At 56.9% G+C, this 16370-nt stretch overlaps 1 long non-coding RNA gene across 1 annotated transcript in view; it reads right to left on the reverse strand.

Moving 5' to 3' along the window:
• The window catches only part of LOC139233675 (uncharacterized), a 54622-nt gene extending 40814 nt beyond the window's left edge, over nucleotides 1–13808 (reverse strand). The window contains exon 1 of the long non-coding RNA XR_011588197.1: nucleotides 13726–13808. This is a non-coding gene — a long non-coding RNA (uncharacterized lncRNA). The remainder of the gene's footprint in view (nucleotides 1–13725) is intronic.
• Between the last annotated feature and the right edge of the window lie 2562 nt (nucleotides 13809–16370).

Consider the following 16370-nt stretch of genomic DNA (forward strand, 5'->3'; position numbering starts at 1 on the left):
TCATCCGTGTACTGTAGTTCGGTGACAGAGGATGGGATGACCTTGGATCTAGCCTGGAGGCGACACAGGTTCAGGTTCCCATTGGTTCTATAGTTTAGTTCCACTCCAGTGGGAAGTTTGTTGATAGTGAGATGGAAAATTGCAGCAAGGAAAATCAAGAAGAGCGTAAGTGCGATGATGCAGCCCTGCTTGACCACGGTTCAGACGTGGATTGGGTCTGTGGTGGATCCGTTGGTCAGGATCATGGCTTGCATGTCATCGTGGAGCAGATGGAGGATAGTGACAAACTTTTGGGGGTAGCCGAAACGGAGGACGACGCTCCATAGTCCCTCATGGTTGACAGTGTCAAAGGCCTTTGTAAGGTCAAAGAAGGCCATGTACAAGGGTTGGTGCTATTCCCTGCATTTCTCCTGTAGTTGTCGCGCGGTGAAGATCATGTCCGTTGTACCTCTTAGTGGACGGAATCCGCATAGTGATTCTGGGAGGAGCTCTTCAGCCACAGGAGAAGACAGTTGAGGAGGGTTCTTGCGATGACTTTTATTGTGTTCCTAACACAGATGAGGCTGCACACAGGGAGGTTAAAGTAACAGTAACCTCAGTCTTTAATAAGACACTCCAGAGTGAGGAACAGGCCTTGGGGGCCAGCTTATATACAGTGCTCCCAAGGAATGCTGGGATCCCTTGGAACTTCAGGGGATGCGCTCCCTGGTAGCGGAACATGGGAGTGCATGCTTTACAGATACACAACATCACTACCCGCCCCCCTAAAGTCAAAGTGAAAACTATTTACAAAGTGAGGCGGTCGGGAGCCTTTCTTTCCCTGGTGGACCGCCTCGGTACAAATGTCTGTTCTGGTGTGTTGGCTGTGCCCTCGCTGGGCTGGGGTGTTGTTGGCCCTGCAGGGCTGCTAGGTGAGCCTGGCCTTGCTGGGCTGTTGGGCGTGATGGATTCGATTTCCTGGTCCGGCGTGGTGTCGTTGATCCTTTGGGTGTGTGTTGTGGGCTCGAGAAAGGTGGTGTCTGCTGTGGGTAGTTCAGGGCAGTCTGTGAACCGCAGTCTCGATTGGTCCAGGTGCTTTCTGCAAATTTGTCCATTGTCTAGTTTGACTACAAACATCCTACTCCCTTCTTTAGCTATCACCGTGCCAGCGATCCACTTGGGACCATGTCCATATTTTAGCACATACACAGGGTCATTCAGATCAATTTCCCGTGACACAGTGGCGCGACCATCGTTTACATTTTGTTGCTGCCGCCTGCTCTCTACCTGATCATGCAGGTTGGGGTGAACCAGCGAGAGTCTGGTTTTAAGTGTCCTTTTCATGAGTAGCTCAGCCGGGGGCACCCCTGTGAGTGAGTGGGGTCTCGTGTGGCAGCTGAGCAGTACTTGGGACAGGCGGGTTTGGAGTGAGCCTTCTGTGACTCGTTTAAGGCTCTGTTTGATGGTTTGTACTGCCCGCTCTGCCTGCCCATTGGAGGCTGGTTTAAACGGTGCCGAGGTGACATGTTTGATCCCATTGCGGGTCATGAATTCTTTAAATTCGGCACTGGTGAAACATGGCCCGTTATCACTGACCAGTATGTCAGGCAGGCCGTGGGTGGCAAACTTGGCCCTCAGGCTTTTACTGGTGGCGGTGGCGGTGCTTCCCAACATTATTTCACATTCAATCCATTTTAAAAAAGCATCCACACCACCAGGAACATTTTACCAAGAAACGGGCCCGCATAGTCGACATGGATCCTCGACCATGGTCTGGAGGGCCAGGACCACAAACTTAGTGGTGCCTCTCTGGGCGCGTTGCTCAACTGAGCACATATGCTGCATTGCCGTACACAGGACTCTAAGTCAGAGTCGATACCGGGCCACCACACGTGGGATCTGGCTATCGCTTTCATCATTATTATACCCGGGTGTGTGCTGTGGAGATCCGAGATGAACATCTCCCTGCCCTTTTTTGGTAACACTATGCGGTTACCCCACAACAGGCAGTTTGCCTGAATGGACAGCTCGTCCTTTCGCTACTGGAACGGCTTGATTGGCTCTTGCATTTCAACAGGGATGCTGGCCCAGCTCCCATGCAGTACACAGTACTTTACTAGGGACAGCAGAGGATCTTGGCTGGTCCAAGTCCTAATTTGGTGGGCCGTGACAGGTGATTTATTATTTTCAAACGTTTCCATGACCATCAACAAGTCTGCGGGCTGTGCCACCATCAACAAGTTTGTAGGCTGCGCCATTTCTACCCCCGTGGTGGGTAATGGTAGCCGACTGAGAGCGTCCACACAGTTCTCGGTGCCTGGCCTGTGGCGGATAGTATAGTTATACGCTGATAGTGTGAGTGCTCACCTTTGTATGCGGGTTGAGGCATTAGTATTTATCCCATTGTTTTCAGCGAACAGGGATATGAGGGGCTTGTGGTCAGTTTCCAGCTCAAATTTGAGGCCAAACAGGTACTGATGCATTTTCTTTACCCCGAACACACACGCTAATGCCTCTTTCTCAATCATGCTGTAGGCCCTCTCGGCCTTAGACAAGGTCCTGGAAGCACAGACGACAGGTTGCAACTTCCCCGCAACGTTAGCTTGTTGTAATACATACCCGACTCCGTACGATGACGCATCACATGCAAGTCTTTTACACGGGTTATACAATACAAGCAGCTTGTTGGAGCAGAAAATGTTTCTGGCTTTCTCAAAAGCAATTACTTGGTTTTTTTCCCCATACCCAGTTCTCACCTTGGCGCAATAACACATGTAGGGACTCTAAGAGGGTGCTTAACCCCGGTAGGAAGTTACCAAAATAGTTGAGGAGTCCCAGGAATGACCGCAGCTCCGTGACGTTCTGTGACCTGGGCACGTTCCTGATAGCCTCAGTCTTGGCGTCTGTGGGCCGAATGCCGTCCGCAACGATCTTTCTCCCCAAAAACTCCACTTCTGTTGCCATGAAGACGCATTTCGACCTCTTCAGCCGCAGCCCTATGCGATCCAGTCGCTGGAGGACCTCCTCCAGGATTTGTAGGTGCTCGGCGGTGTCCTGACCCATGACCAATATGTCGTCCTGAAAGACCACTGTGTGTGGTACCGACTTGAGTAGGCTCTCCATGTTTCTCTGGAAGATCGCTGCAGCCGACCGAATTCCAAACGGGCATCTGTTGTCGATGAACAGTCCCTTGTGCGTGTTGATGCAGGTGAGGCCCTTCGAAGACTCCTCCAGCTCCTGCGTCATGTAGGCCGAAATCAGGTTGAGCTTGGTGAACGTCTTGCCTCCTGCCAGCGTCGCAAATAGGTCGTCTGCCTTAGGTAGCGGGTATTAGTCCTGTAGCGAGAAACGATTAATAGTTACTTTATAATCGCTGCAAATCCTGACCATGCCATCACTTTTGAGTACTGGAACAATCGGGCTGGCCCACTCGCTGAATTCCACTGGGGAGATGATGCCCTCGAGTTGCAGCCTGTACAGCTCGATTTCCACTCTCTCCCTCATCATATGAGGCACCGCTCACGCCTTGTGGTGAATGGGTTGTGCCTCTGGGACCAAATGGATCCGCACCTTCATCCCGGAAAAGTTTCCAATGCCTGGCTCAAAAAGCGAAGGAAATTTGTTAAGAGCCTTGGTACATGAGGCCTCATCGACATGTGATAGCGCTCTGACGTCATCCCAGTTCCAGCCGATTTTGCCCAGCCAGCTCCTTCCAAGCAGTGTGGGGCCATAGCCCAGGACAATCCAGAGTGGCAGTTCATGCACCGTGCCCTCGTAGGTGACATTGACCATGGCGCTGCTCAGGACAGTGATAACCCCTTTGGTGTACGTTCTCAGTTTTGTGTGGATGGGGCTCAGGGCTGGACTGAATGCCTTGTTGCACCACAGTCTCTCAAATATCTTTTTACTCATGATGGATTGGCTAGTGCCAGTGTCCAGTTCCATGGCTACGGGTAAGCCATTCAATTTTACGTTTAGCATTATAGGTGGACATTTCATCAAAAATGTGTGCACCCCGAGTACTTCTGCATCTGCCTCCTCTCTCTGAGGCTCGAAATTGCTTTGATCCACCATGGACCGATCTTCCTCTGCCACATGGTGGTTAGCAGGTTTTGCAGAGCTTGCAGCTCGTTTGCAAGCTCGTTGGAGGTGCCCCATTGTTCCACAGCTCTTGCAAACATACCCTTTGAAGCGGCATGAATAGGCTGAATGGAAGCCTCCACAACGCCAATAAGGTGTGAATTGCCTTGCATTCATCCTTTGTTGGGGACTCTGAGTCATCTGGGTCACCTGAGGCCTGCTGGCAGTTGAAGACTCATGGGTTCTGCCCTGTACATTTCTGCTCGCAAACACAGTTCCAGTTCATTTATGAACATTGCTAGCATTTGTGTGCTGAGAGATTTGTTTGGTGTTATAACTGGTGGACATAAATGCCTGTGCTATCGCAATGGCTTTACTGAGGGTCGGTGTCTCTACAGTCAAAAGTTTTCATAGGATGGTCTCGTGGCCAATGCCCAGTACAAAAAAGTATGAGCATTTGCTCCAGGTAGCCATCAAACTCACATTGTCCTACAAGTCGCCTTAGCTCGGCGACGTAGCTCGCCACTTCCTGACCTTCAGATCGCTGGCACGTGTAGAACCAATACCTCGCCATCAGCACGCTCTCCCTCGGGATAAGATGCTCCCGAACCAGTGTACACAACTCCTCATACGACTTATCTGTGGGTTTCACCGGAGCCAGAAGATTCTTCATGAGGCTGTAGGTTGGTGCCCCGCAGACTGTGAGGAGGACCGCTCTCCTTTTTGCAGCGCTTCCTTCTCCGTCCAGCTCATTGGCTACAAAGTACTGGTCTAGCCGTTCGATATAGGCTTCCCAGTCCTCACCTTCTGAGAACTTCTACAGGATGCCCAGTTTGCTGCATCTTTGCGTTGGATTCGTATTCTCGTTGCGAGTTATTGTGTTCCTAACACAGATGAGGCTGCACACAGGGAGGTTAAAGTAACAGTGACCTCAGTCTTTAATAAGACACTCCAGAGTGAGGAACAAGGCCTTAGGGGCCAGCTGATATACAGTGCTCCCAAGGGATGCTGGGATCCCTTGGGACTTCAGGGGATGAGCTCCCTGGTGGCAGAACATGTGAGTGCATGCTTTACAGATACACAACAACTTTCCCAGCGATGTCTCCGTAAGATCCTGCAAATCCACTGGGAGGATAGACGCACCAACATCAGTGTCCTCACCCAGGCCAACATCCCCAGCATCGATGCACTGACCAGCTCCGTTGGGCAGGCCACATTGTCCGCATGCCCGACACGAGTCTCCCAAAGGAAGCACTCTACTCGAAGCTCCAACACTGCAAGCGAGCCCCAGGTGGGCAGAGGAAACGTTTTAAGGGCACCCTCAAAGCCTCCCTGATAAAGTGCAACATCCCCACCAACACCTGGGATCCCTGGCCCAAAACCACCCAAAGTGGAGGAAGAGCATCCGGGAGGGCACTGAGCACCTCGAGTCTCGTCGTCGAGAGCATGCAGAAAACAAGCGCAGGCAGCGGAAGGAGCGTTCGGCAAACCAGACTCCCCACCCACTCTTTCCTTCAACCACTGTCTGTCCCACCTGTGACAGAGACTGTAATTCCTGTATTGGACTGTTCAGTCACCTGAGAATTCCAATTTTGGAGTGGAAATAAGTCTTCCTCGATTTCAAGGGACTGCCTATGATGATGATGATGATAAGATGGGAATGATTCAGGTGCATTATTTTTATTTTACAGTCAGAAAGTAAACATACAGATTAACACTGAAACTGAATCCTACTTCCTTCAGTCAATCTCACATCGCTCCTCAGAATCGCAAGAACAATAAATGATGCACCCAGTCCCTTCTGTGGGCTGACTTACTTGGTTAATGCATTATCTTTTTTTTCAACTATTTCTAACGGCAACAATTGACTGCCTGCATCTTAGCTTGCATTCCAGGCCCGAGGATTACAGCTCCCAGTTCCTTGTTTAAACCCTGATTAACTGCCCAGGTGTATTTTTCTCCTAAACTCTGCATACTCACTAAAAGTAGAAGGCACGACCTGTGATTCCTTCTCCATTCAGGGATTTTCCAGCAGGTCTGTCAATTGAACTAACTATCCCCTCTCTCCAAAGAGTGTACTCTCAGCACACACCTCATGGTGGGCAAACGTGAATAGGATTATCGCTACAGTAAAAAGGCTGGTTATTTCATTAGGTCATTGGAAACAAGACGATGAATTGGTTAATGTCCCCGGACTTTGTCGGTGGCAATAAGGATCATTAGCCAATCAAATCCCCCGCATCACTCCTGTCTCAGCCCTGCAGCCTGTGGCCTTTAAAGAAATCAGTATAACTATTTGTACTGCACTTTTTTTGATAGACATGCATCTGTCAAGCCCCGCCCCCTGTCAAACTCCCCCCCCATCCCCTCCTCCCCGGCCCCGAATCGTTCCCTCCCCATGGTGCCGAGAAACAGGACCTGAGGCCCCAACTCTTCGCCTTCTCAGATCCCGAACCCGACCCTCTCCCCCGACTCTCTCCCCCCGACTCTCTCCCCCCGACTCTCTCTCCCCGACTCTCTCCCCCCGACTCTCTCCCCCCGACTCTCTCCCCCGACTCTCTCTCCCCGACTCTCTCCCCCCGACTCTCTCTCCCCGACTCTCTCCCCCCGACTCTCTCCCCCAAACTCTCTCACCCCCGACTCTCTCCCCCCGACTCTCTCCACCCGACTCTCTCCCCCAAACTCTCTCCACCTGACTCTCTCCCCCGACTCTCTCCCCCCGACTCTCTCCCCCCGACTCTCTCCCCCCGACTCTCTCCCCCAAACTCTCTCCCCCCGACTCTCTCCCCCAAACTCTCTCACCCCTGACTCTCTCCCCCGACTCTCTCCCCCCGACTCTCTCCCCCAAACTCTCTCCACCCGACTCTCTCCCCCCGACTCTCTCCCCCAAACTCTCTCCCCCCGACTCTCTCCCCCAAACTCTCTCACCCCTGACTCTCTCCCCCGACTCTCTCCCCCCGACTCTCTCCCCCAAACTCTCTCCACCCGACTCTCTCCACCCGACTCTCTCCCCCAGACTCTCTCCCCCAGACTCTCTCCCCCAGACTCTCTCCCCCGACTCTCTCCCCCCGACTCTCTCACCCGACTCTCTCCCCCCGACTCTCTCCCCCCGACTCTCTCCCCCAACTCTCTCCCCCCGACTCTCTCCCCCAAACTCTCTCGCCCAAACTCTCTCACCCCCGACTCTCTCCCCCCGATCCTCTCCCCCAACTCTCTCCACCCGACTCTCTCCCCCCGACTCTCTCCCCCAAACTCTCTCACCCCCGACTCTCTCCCCCAAACTCTCTCGCCCAAACTCTCTCACCCCCGACTCTCTCCCCCCGATCCTCTCCCCCAACTCTCTCCCCCCAACTCTCTTCCCCAAACTCTCTCCCCCCAAACTTTCTCCCCTTGACTCTCTCCCCCAAATTCTCTCACCCCCCGACTCTCTCCCCCCGACTCTCTCCCCCCGACTCTCTCACCCCCGACTCTCTCCCCCAGACTCTCTCCCCCAGACTCTCTCCCCCAGACTCTCTTCCCCCCGACTCTCTCACCCCGACTCTCTCACCCCCCGACTCTCTCACCCTGACTCTCACCCCCAAACTCTCTCACCCCCCGACTCTCTCCCCCCAAATCTCTCCCCAGACTCTCTCCCCGACTCCCTCCCACGCCGACTCTCTCCCCCGACTCTCTCTCCCGACTCTCTCCCCCCCGACTCTCTCCCCCCTGACTCTCTCTCTCCCCCGACTCTCTCTCCCCCCGACTCTCTCCTCCCGACTCTCTCTCTCCCCCGACTCTCTCCCCCTTGACTCTCTCTCCCCCCCGACACTCTCCCCCTTGACTCTCTCTCTCCCCCGACTCTCTCTCCCGACTCTCTCCCCCCCGACTCTCTCCCCCTTGACTCTCTCTCTCCCCCGACTCTCTCTCCCCCCGACTCTCTCTCCCGACTCTCTCCCCCCCGACTCTCTCCCCCTTGACTCTCTCTCTCCCCCGACTCTCTCTCCCCCCGACTCTCTCCTCCCGACTCTCTCTCTCCCCGACTCTCTCTCCCCCCGACTCTCTCCTCCCGACTCTCTCTCTCCCCGACTCTCTCCCCCGACACTCTCTCCCCTGACTCTCTCGCCCCCCAACTCTCTCTCCCCGACTCTCTCTCACCCGACTCTCTCTCCCCCCGACTCTCTCTCCCCCGACTCTCTCTCCCCCCGACTCTCTCCCCCTGACTCTCTCTCCCTGACTCTCTCCCCGCCGACTCTCTCCCCCCTGACTCTCTCTCTCCCCCGACTCTCTCTCCCCCCGACTCTTTCCTCCCGACTCTCTCTCCCCCCGACTCTCTCCCCCGACTCTCTCTCCCCCCGACTCTTTACTCCCGACTCTCTCTCCCCCCGACTCTCTCCCCCGACTCCCTCTCCCCTGACTCTCTCTCCCCCAACTCTCTCTCCCCCCGACTCTCTCTCCCCCGACTCTCTCTCCCCCCGACTCTCCCCCCCGACTCTCTCTCCCCCCGACTCTCTCCCCCGACTCTCTCTCCCCCTGACTCTCTCCCCCCCGACTCTCTCTCCCCGACTCTCTCTCCTCCCGACTCCCTTCCCCCGACTCTCTCTCCCCCCGACTCTCTCCCCCCGACTCTCTCCCCCCGACTCTCTCCCCCCCCGACTCTCTCTTCTCCCGACTCTCTCCCCCCCCGACTCTCTGCCCCCGACTCTCTCCCCCCGACTCTCTCCACCCCCGACTCTCTCTTCTCCCGACTCTCTCCCCCCCCGACTCTCTCCCCCCGACTCTCTCCCCCCGACTCTCTCCCCCCGACTCTCTCCCCCCCCGACTCTCTCTTCTCCCGACTCTCTCCCCCCCCCGACTCTCTCCCCCCGACTCTCTCCCCCCCGACTCTCTCCCCCCGACTCTCCCCCCCCGACTCTCTCTCCTCCCGACTCTCTCCCCCCCCGACTCTCTCCCCCCGACTCTCTCCCCCCGACTCTCTCCCCCCCCGACTCTCTCTCCCCCCGACTCTCTCCCCCCGACTCTCTCCCCCCCCGACTCTCTCTTCTCCCGACTCTCTCTCTTCCCGACTCTCTCTCTCACCGACTCTCTCTCTCACCGACTCTCTCTTCCCCCGACTCTCTCTCCCCCCGACTCTCTCCCCCCCAACTCTCTCCCCCCGACTCTCTCCCCCCGACTCTCTGCCCTCCCGACTCTCTCCCCCCGACTCTCTCCCCCAAACTCTCTCCCCCTCCGACTCTCTCCCCACTCCGACTCTCCCCCTCCGATTCTCTCTCCCCCCGACTCTCTCATCCCCCGACTCCCTCACACGCCGACTCTCTCCCCTCACCTCTCTCTCCCCCCGACTCTCTCTCCCCGACTCTCTCCCCCGACTCTCTCCCCCCGACTCTCTCCCCTCACCTCTCTCTCCCCCCGACTCTCTCTCCCCGACTCTCTCCCCCGACTCTCTCCCCCCGACTCTCTCCCCTCGACTCTCCCCCCCCGCCTCTCTCACCCCCCCCCGACTCTCTCCCCCCCGACTCTCTCCCCTCGACTCTCTCCCCTCGACTCTCTCTCCCCCCTGACTCTCTCCCCCCTGACTCTCTTTCCCCCCGACTCTCTCCCCCCGACTCTCTCCCCCTTACTCTCTCTCCCCAACTCTCTCCCCACTCCGACTCTCCCCCTCCGACTCTCTCTCCCCCCGACTCTCTCACCCCCCGACTCCCTCCCACGCCTACTCGCTCCCCTCCCGACTCTCTCTCCCCCCGACTCTCCCCCCCCGACTCTCTCACCCCCCGACTCTCTCCCACCGACTCTCTCTCCTCGACTCTCTCTCCCCCCTGACTCTCTCCCCCCCGACTCTCTCCCCCCCCGACTCTCTCCCCCCTGACTCTCTCTCCCCCCGACTCTCTCCCACGACTCTCTCCCCCCCCGACTCTCTCCCCCCCCGACTCTCTCCGCCCGACTCTCTCACCCCCCGACTCTCTCCCCCCGACTCTCTCCCCCCCGACTCTCTCCCCCCGACTCTCTCCCCCCCCGACTCTCTCCCCCCTGACTCTCTCTCCCCCCGACTCTCTCCCCCCGACTCTCTCCCCCCCCGACTCTCTCCCCCCTGACTCTCTCTCCCCCCGACTCTCTCCCCCCGACTCTCTCCCCCCCCGACTCTCTCCCCCCTGACTCTCTCTCCCCCCGACTCTCTCCCACGACTCTCTCCCCCCCGACTCTCTCCCCCCCCGACTCTCTCCGCCCGACTCTCTCACCCCCCGACTCTCTCACCCCCCGACTCTCTCCCCCCGACTCTCTCCCCCCCGACTCTCTCCCCCCGACTCTCTCCCCCTCCGACTCTCTCCCCCTCCGACTCTCTCCCCCCCGGACTCTCTCCCACGACTCTCTCCCCCCCCGACTCTCTCCCCCCCCGACTCTCTCCGCCCGACTCTCTCACCCCCCGACTCTCTCACCCCCCGACTCCCTCCCACGCCTACTCGCTCCCCTCCCGACTCTCTCTCCCCCCGACTCTCCCCCCCCGACTCTCTCACCCCCCGACTCTCTCCCACCGACTCTCTCTCCTCGACTCTCTCTCCCCCCTGACTCTCTCCCCCCCGACTCTCTCCCCCCCCGACTCTCTCCCCCCTGACTCTCTCTCCCCCCGACTCTCTCCCACGACTCTCTCCCCCCCCGACTCTCTCCCCCCCCGACTCTCTCCGCCCGACTCTCTCACCCCCCGACTCTCTCCCCCCGACTCTCTCCCCCCCGACTCTCTCCCCCCGACTCTCTCCCCCCCCGACTCTCTCCCCCCTGACTCTCTCTCCCCCCGACTCTCTCCCCCCGACTCTCTCCCCCCCCGACTCTCTCCCCCCTGACTCTCTCTCCCCCCCGACTCTCTCCCCCCGACTCTCTCCCCCCCCGACTCTCTCCCCCCTGACTCTCTCTCCCCCCGACTCTCTCCCACGACTCTCTCCCCCCCCGACTCTCTCCCCCCCCGACTCTCTCCGCCCGACTCTCTCACCCCCCGACTCTCTCACCCCCCGACTCTCTCCCCCCGACTCTCTCCCCCCCGACTCTCTCCCCCCGACTCTCTCCCCCTCCGACTCTCTCCCCCCCGACTCTCTCCCCCTCTGACTCTCTCCCCCTCCGACTCTCTCCCCCCCGACTCTCTCCCCCTCCGACTCTCTCCCCCCCGACTCTCTCCCCCTCCGACTCTCTCTCCCCCCGACTCTCTCCCCCCTGACTCTCTCTCCCCCTCCGACTCTCTCCCCCTCCGACTCTCTCCCCCTCCGACTCTCTCCCCCTCCGACTCTCTCCCCCCCGACTCTCTCCCCTCGACTCTCTCCCCTCGACTCTCTCTCCCCCCTGACTCTCTCCCCCCTGACTCTTTTTCCCCCCGACTCTCTCCCCCCGACTCTCTCCCCCTTACTCTCTCTCCCCAACTCTCTCCCCACTCCGACTCTCCCCCTCCGACTCTCTCTCCCCCCGACTCTCTCACCCACCGACTCCCTCCCACGCCTACTCGCTCCCCTCCCGACTCTCTCTCCCCCCGACTCTCCCCCCGACTCTCTCACCCCCCGACTCTCTCCCACCGACTCTCTCCCCCCCGACTCTCTCCCCCCCCGACTCTCTCCGCCCGACTCTCTCACCCCCCGACTCTCTCACCCCCCGACTCTCTCCCCCCCGACTCTCTCCCCCCGACTCTCTCCCCCTCCGACTCTCTCCCCCTCCGACTCTCTCCCCCCCGACTCTCTCCCCCTCCGACTCTCTCCCCCTCCGACTCTCTCCCCCCCGACTCTCTCCCCCTCCGACTCTCTCCCCCCCGACTCTCTCCCCCTCCGACTCTCTCTCCCCCCGACTCTCTCCCCCTCCGACTCTCTCTCCCCCCGACTCTCTCCCCCCTGACTCTCCCCCTCCGACTCTCTCCCCCTCCGACTCTCTCCCCCTCCGACTCTCTCCCCCTCCGACTCTCTCCCCCCCGACTCTCTCACCCTCCGACTCCCTCCCACGCCGACTCTCTCCCCCCGACTCTCTCCCCCCGACTCTCTCTCCCCCTCCGACTCTCTCTCCCCCCGACTCTCTCTCCCCCCGACTCTCTCCCCCCGACTCTCTCACCCTCCGACTCCCTCCCACGCCGACTCTCTGCCCTCGACTCTCTCTCTCCCCGACCCTCTCCTGCACCCCCAACCCTCTCCCCCTTAATCTCTCAGCCTCCGACTCCCTCCCCCTCCGACTCCCTCCCCCTCCGACTCCTTCCCGCTCCACCTCTCTCCACCTCCGACTCCCTCCCCCTCCCTCCCCCTCCAACTCCCTCCCCGCTGACTCTCTCCCCCTCCAACTCTCACAGCCCCGACTTTCACACCCCTCGATTCTCTCTCCCCATGACTCTCACACCCCCGACTCTCTCCCCCCCCAGACTCCCTCCCCCTCCGACTCTCTCTACCCCCGACTCCCTCTCCCGCCGACTCTCTCTCCCTCCGACTCTCTCCCCCTCCGACTCTCCTCCTCCGACTCTCCTCCTCCGACTCTCCCCCTCCCGACTCTCTACCCCCCCCGACTCTCTCCCTCCCCCGACTCTCTCCCCCCCCGACTCTCTCCCCCCCCCGATTCTCTCCCCCCCGACTCTCTCTCTCCCCCGACTCTCTCCCTCCCCCAACTCTCTCCCTCCCCCAACTCTCTCTCCCCCACCAACTCTCTCCTCCCAACTCTCTTCCACCCCCCCCGACTATCTCCTCCCGACTCTCTCTCCCCCAGACACTCTCTCTCCCCTTGACTCTCTCCCACCCCCGACTCTCTCTACCCCCCGACCTCTCCTCCCCGCTCTCTCTCCCCCGGCAACACTCTCCCCCTGGCGAAGGAGAGAGTCTGGGGGGAATGAGATAGGCTGGAGGAACAGTGAGAGACTGCGGGGGAGAGAGAGAGGCTGGAGGGACAGTGAGAGGCTGGGGGGGAGAGAGAGGCTGGAGGCGGGGCGGGGGGGTGGGTGGACAATGAGAGGCTGGGGGAGAGTGAGAGAGACTCGGAGAGAGAGAGTCGTGGAGGTGGCGGGGCGGGGGACGATCAGAGGGGAGAGAGGGAACTTAGGGAAGATGGATCACGTTCTTCCAACCCCCATAAGGGACATCGTTGGAGTGGATGACATCCAGAAGTCACAACACTGTCACTATTCACTTCATACCCAATAAATATGTTAACAATCCGTACACAATGCCTGCCCCATCTATGGTGGGGTGGCGGGGGTGGGGGGTGGTTGGAAGGATGCAGCTGCGCTAGGGTAAAGCTCTTTGGCTGGGGGAGGGATGTACTTGGACTGGGATAAAGCACTTTGGCTGGGGGAGGGATGTACTTGGACTGGGGTAAGGTACTTTGCCTGGCCCTTGCTGACTTCTGGGGAGCTCTGTCCTCTGTCACTTCAGGAAGTCAAAGTGGATCAAGTTACAATTTGCAAAGTCAATGAGACCTTGGGATGGGCAGTTCCAGTTACACATTCCTGTGAAACTTCAGGGTGTGGCTTATCCACCAAGGGGACCAATCATAGACAAAGGGTGGAGCATGGTGACCATTTTTGCAATACAAATAAGCACATCCTTAAAAAATACCTGTGTGAATTCCCTTTGTTTTAAAACACAACCATTAAACATACCTCATTCCCTATTCCTCTCCATGAAAAGATCAAAGCCCTGAAACATGACACTCTGCATGAAAAAGAGAGATTATTATTGTAGGCACCTTTGGTAATGACTCCATGAGGCAGGGTATGATACTTAAACTGTGTAGACCTGTCGTCCTTTATGTGCAGCTCCTGAGTGGCGACAACAAGCTGTGAGTTCCCTTTTATATTGGGTTACCTGCCGTGTGCAGGCAACCCCTAGGTCTCCAGCAGCAGCACCCTCTGGTGCACCAGTAAGGTGTGTGCAGTATTAGGGTACAGTATTACAGACATCACACAGTAAACTGACATGCATACACAACAGTTATAAACACAAATATTGAAATTCCTATACACAAGGAAATCATCTCCTCCTACACAATAAAGCAAAACTCCCCAGACACACAGAAAGTGAGACTGGCAGATTCCTAAAATGTGCACAACAAAAGCAAAGTACTTCATACATGAAAAAAGAAAGCCTGCTTAAGCACAATGAATGTGAGTTGCCATTTTCCTTTCCCAATCTTCTTGCCCTCTCATTCTTCCCCCTGTTACTTAGCATATCCTCTCATTCTCAGTTACTGTTATCCTTTTCTCTTTCCCCATGTTTCCTTATTCCCTGCCCATCATACCCAGCTCCTTCACCTCTCATTTAACCCTTCTTTCTCCTTCATCCTCCTCCCTTTGTTCCCCATCCTCCCCATTCCTTGCCCCCTCCCTGTAGTTGGTGCTAAAGGCTGCTCCCTGGTTCTGAGAGCAGCCATTTTCACTGCTCGGGGCAAAATAATTTCAAGAGCTGGCTTTGGGCTTGGGACCAGCAGAGGTTCTGTGGGCTGGATGAAAGGAGTTTGTGGGCTGCATTTGATCTGTGGGCCAGCCCTTCAGCACCCAATTGGAGCGAGGCGAGTAAGTGTGATACCCGAGCTCAGTGCTTTTGTTACCTTCATCCTTCCCAATTGCACTTTCTAGGCAGGGAATGCAACCCTTTCTTTCCCCAGCACTGAGGCTAATTGTAGAGCCCTATTATGACCATCCTGGTTAAGCTATGCGTCGATTTCAAAATTCTCATCCTTATTTTCAAATCCCTCCACGGCCTCGCCCCTCCCTATCTTTGTAATCTCCTCAAGCCCCACAACCCCCCCGAGATGTCTGCTCTCCTCAAATTCTGCCCTCCTGAGCATCCCTGATTATAATCGCTCAACCATCGGTGGCCGTGCCTTCTGTTGCCTTGGCCCCAAGCTCTGGAACTCCCTCCCTAAACCTCACTGCCTCTCTTTTCACCTTCAAGATGCTCCTTAAAACCTACCTCTTTGACCAAGTTATTGGTCACCTGTACTAATTTCGCCTTATGTGGCTCGATGTCAATTTTTTATTGCATAATACACCTGTGAAGCTCCTTGGGATGTTTCACTACATTAAAGGTGCTATATAAATACAAGTTGTTGTTGTTGTTGTTGTTGTTGATATCAGCTAACTTAAGACTGACCAGTTGAGCTGCAGTATGCGGACGACTCCTGCGTCTGTGCACATTCAGAGGCTGAACTCCAGGATATAGTCAATGCATTCACTGAGGCATATGTAAGTATGGGCCTTACGCTTAACATCCGTAAGACAAAGGTCCTCCACCAGCCTGTCATTGCCGCACAGCACTGCCCTCCAATCATCAAGATCCGCGGCCCTGGACAACATGGACCATTTCCCATATCTCGGGAGCCTCTTATCAACAAAGGCAGACATTGATGCAGAGATTCAACATCACCTCCAGTGCGCCAGCACAGCCTTCGGCCGTCTGCGGAAAAGAGTGTTTGAAGAACAGGCCCTCAAATCTATCACCAAACTCATGGTCTACAGGGCTATAGTAATACCCGCCCTCCTGTATGGATCTGAGACATGGACGATGTATAGAAGGCACCTCAAGTCGCTGGAGATATATCACCAACGATGTCTCCGCAAGATCCTGCAAATCCCCTGGGAGGACACGCGCACCAACATCAGTGTCCTCGACCAGGCTAACATCCCCAGTATTGAAGCACTGACCACACTCGATCAGCTTCGCTGGGCAGGCCACATAGTACACATCCCAGATACGAGACTCCCTAAGCAAATGCTTTATGCGGAGCTCCTTCATGGCAAACGAGCCAAAGGAGGACAGCGGAAACGTTATAAGGACACCCTCAAAGCCTTCCTGGTAAAGTGCGACATCACCACTGACACCTGGGAGATCCTGGCCATAGACCGCCCGAGGTGGAGAAAGTCCATCCGGGAGGGCGTTGAGCTCTTTGAGTCTCAAAGCAAAGAGCATGAAGAGGCCAAGCGCAGGCAGCGGAAGGAGCGTGCGGCAAACCAGCCCTACCGACCCCCTCCCCTGGCAAATGTCTGCCCCACCTGTAACAGGGTCTGTGGCTCTCGTATCGGACTGTCCAGCCATCAAAGAACTCACTTTGGGAGTGGAAGAAAGTCTTCCTCGATTCCGAGGGACTGCCAATAATGATGATGATATTATCAGCAAACTTAAGACTGACCAGAGATAAAACAGACTTTCCTGAACTGTTTTTATTAGTCCTCAGTTTCACACTGTTTGTCGCTTGAGACATCGGGGAAGTTGCAACTCTGATCTTTCAGGAGGAAACTGAGCTTCTGTATTTGGAAAGTTACACAATATCTGAACAGGAAAAGACAAACAAATTGAAACAAATTCACCGAATAAAGTCCTTGAGCCAGCAGA

The sequence above is a fragment of the Pristiophorus japonicus genome, chromosome 21 (genome assembly GCF_044704955.1).
Source record: "Pristiophorus japonicus isolate sPriJap1 chromosome 21, sPriJap1.hap1, whole genome shotgun sequence".
NCBI lineage: Eukaryota > Metazoa > Chordata > Chondrichthyes > Pristiophoridae > Pristiophorus > Pristiophorus japonicus.